Raw genomic sequence first — 2,500 nt, 5'->3', positions numbered from 1 at the left:
TGACACAAGTCTCCTCCCTCACACATGAAAGAGCTTTTGTGTAAATGACGCGCCGGGGAGGAAGGGGGGAGGGAAGGGGAGGGGAGGGGGAGGGGGGATACTTTAAGGGGGCGCCGGGGAGGGGGGAGGACGAGGAAGAAGGGTGAGACTTCAAGGGGGAGGTGGAGGGGGAGGGGTGAAGGCTGAGTGTGGATACTACAACAACAACTACTACTATTACTACCGGTACTATTACTACCACCACCAACACCACTACTACTACTGGTACTACTACTACCACCGCCACTACTACTACTACTACTTCCACCACCACTACTACTACTACTTCCACCACCACTACTTCTACTACAACTACCACCACTACTATTACTACTACTACTAATTTCCTACTTTCTTGTTATCATGTTGCTGCCGCGACCCACATGCCATCAAAAGGCCAGACCAGCAGATGTGATATGGCACAGGAGGCTGGGGCATTGAATTGGCTCACAACCCTGCCTCTCAAGGCAAAAGGCTTCCACTTCAACAAACAAGAATTTATTGACGCCATAGCCTTGAGATATGGGTGGCCAATAGAGAACCTACCTCAACACTGTGCCTGTGGCACTGCCTTTGATGCAAACCATGCAATGGTATGCAAGAAGGGAGGCTTTGTGTGCATCCGACACGATGAAGTACGCGACGTCACTGCCAAAATGCTGCAGGAAATATGCCATGATGTCACCACAGAGCCAGCTGTGCTGCCCCTAGACGGCGAGCACTTCACCCACAGAACAGCAAACACATCAAGTGATGCCAGAGTGGATGTCAGTGCTGCAGGTTTGTGGACACGTGGGCAGAGGGCTTTCTTCGACATTAGGATATTTGATCCTGAAATACCCGTGAAATACAGTCATCCCGACACCACCACCCTAGGAGGAGGACATGGGGAGGTGGCCCCCAACCCGAGAGGAGGCAGTGGGGAGACACATGGGCGTTCCGGCCACAGTGGCGCATATCCCCCGTGACCCTACGCCCCTCTTCCACGCAGCCGGACCACCGGGAAGCACCTCGATTGAGTACGTTACCCTATGACGGGGAGAACACTCGCCAGATTCGGGATGGGACTTGCCCTTTGACAGTCCCAAGTAGGCCCTCGGACGCAGAATCCACCGGACCTGTCAGCCCGAGGGAGTGTCCACCAGATCTCCCTCGACCACTACCCTGAGAGGGAGCCTGGGCACCCTCCCCTGGACCTGCCAGGCGGAAGGAGTGTCCTCCGGACCTCTTTCCTCTGCCCCGGAGTGGAGTTTCGGCAGGGACCATCAGGCCCGCTAGGCTGAGGGACAGACCACCGGTCGTTCCTCCTCCACTACCCTGGAGGCTCCCTACGAGGGCGCCGTCCCTTGCTTGGCCCACCCCTCCTGTGGCCAAGCGAGACACCCCTCCCGCTCCCCCTCCTCTACGAAGGGTGGAGACTGCTCCCCAACAGGGCCCTCATCAGAGAGTACCTGGGACAGACCCACCCTGAGGCCAGGCGTCCTGTCCCTGCAGCCCAGCCCCTGACGCCCCCAGCAGCTGACGGACTCCCCCAGGGTGAGCGGCCGCGTCAACCCCTGACGGCCTCCTCCTCCCGGCGAGACCGCAGCCCCAGGACGACGAACGGTGCCCTGCAGCCAGCCCCAGGCCCGGACCAGCCCAGACCCGTCCCCAGGACTCCCACCAAGACCAAGGGCAGGCACCGTGCCGTGCACCTCTTAGCTCCGTTGGGCCCCAGTCCAGAGGGCCATCACGCCCCCAGGGCCCCCACCAGAAAAGGGCCGCCTATCACGCTGCCCTTCAGCTCGACCCGGACCCCTGATCACGCCATAGGAGACCTGTACCGGGAAGGCACCCCTGATGGCCCTCCTCCCACACCAGGCCGTCACCTGTGGCTACCTGTGCCTTAGTCTTGGGCGCGCCCCTAGTGCCCACCGGCGACCCGGCCTACACTGTGAAATACTCCCCCTCCCAACGCTTCCCGGTGCTACAGACCCTGTGTGAACCCCTCTCCCCCCTTGTCCAGAGTGTCGCGTCTCTGTGCCCTAATTCATACTAGACCCTCGTGTAGTGTTCCCTGTGTGTGTTCCCTTGTGTGCCGCCTACCCCCCTGTGTGACCCTCCACCCCGTAGGTAATACCCACACCCCCTGTGTAACATCTGTGGCCCCTCACAAATCCCCCGCGACCCGTGTGTCATACGAGTGGTGATATACAGTGTCTTACCCGTGTAATATCCGTCCCCTTGATATATATACGCCTGTGTAAAAGACTGGTGTGATATATCTTGTTGGTAGTATATATCAGTGTAGTGGCACATACTGTACCGGGATCGTGTTGTTCCCGCCCCCCTCCTCTGCAGTATATATATCTGGCTTGTGTTATAATTATGTGCTATTGTTTGTGATACAGAGATAGGTAGTGTCGTGTGCTGTACTGTGTTCATGTTATATATATGTATTGTACTGTGTCATATATTGTAC

This window comes from Coenobita brevimanus, chromosome 83 (genome assembly GCF_032717465.1).
Source record: "Coenobita brevimanus isolate Jiangsu-jjx chromosome 83, ASM3271746v2, whole genome shotgun sequence".
Classification (NCBI taxonomy): Eukaryota; Metazoa; Arthropoda; class Malacostraca; order Decapoda; family Coenobitidae; genus Coenobita; species Coenobita brevimanus.
The sequence above is the reverse complement of the archived record's forward strand: the minus strand, read 5'-3'. Positions refer to the sequence as shown.